Source organism: Rhagoletis pomonella, unplaced genomic scaffold (assembly GCF_013731165.1).
Source record: "Rhagoletis pomonella isolate Grant_MI unplaced genomic scaffold, Rhpom_1.0 Rhpom_scaffold_00011, whole genome shotgun sequence".
In the NCBI taxonomy this organism is placed as follows: Eukaryota; Metazoa; Arthropoda; class Insecta; order Diptera; family Tephritidae; genus Rhagoletis; species Rhagoletis pomonella.
In genome coordinates, this window is record NW_023458565.1 from 27,152,249 (window position 1) to 27,152,685 (window position 437).

Here is a 437-nt window from a genome sequence, read left to right on the forward strand (position 1 = left end):
TTAACCAATACAGATTAAAGATAATATTTAATATGTAAATTATTATTGCTCAATTTATTTTTTCACTTAAAAATAATGATTATTCAAAAAACTCAAAAGCTATACTAGCGTGATTTCTGATGTATTCTTTTCAAAGGTAGCGAAATCCTAATAAAAGGAAAAAGTTCCAAAATTTTCAGGCCAAAATTTCAGTTGGTTGAGCTTGTATGACCTTTTAATTTTTAGGTGGAAAAATAAAACTCAGTAATAATTATTATCTCTGAGCGAAAAAATAAAAATCATAAAATAATCATTATTTGTGATCGGAAATAAATTTGGCAATAATTAACCGAAAGGTAATCAATTCGTCGGAATATTTTTTTATTTTTTAGTGTTTTTTTATGTTTATTACCGCATAGATTTGGATCACGTTAGCCGCTTTCTATAATCCTTTTTTT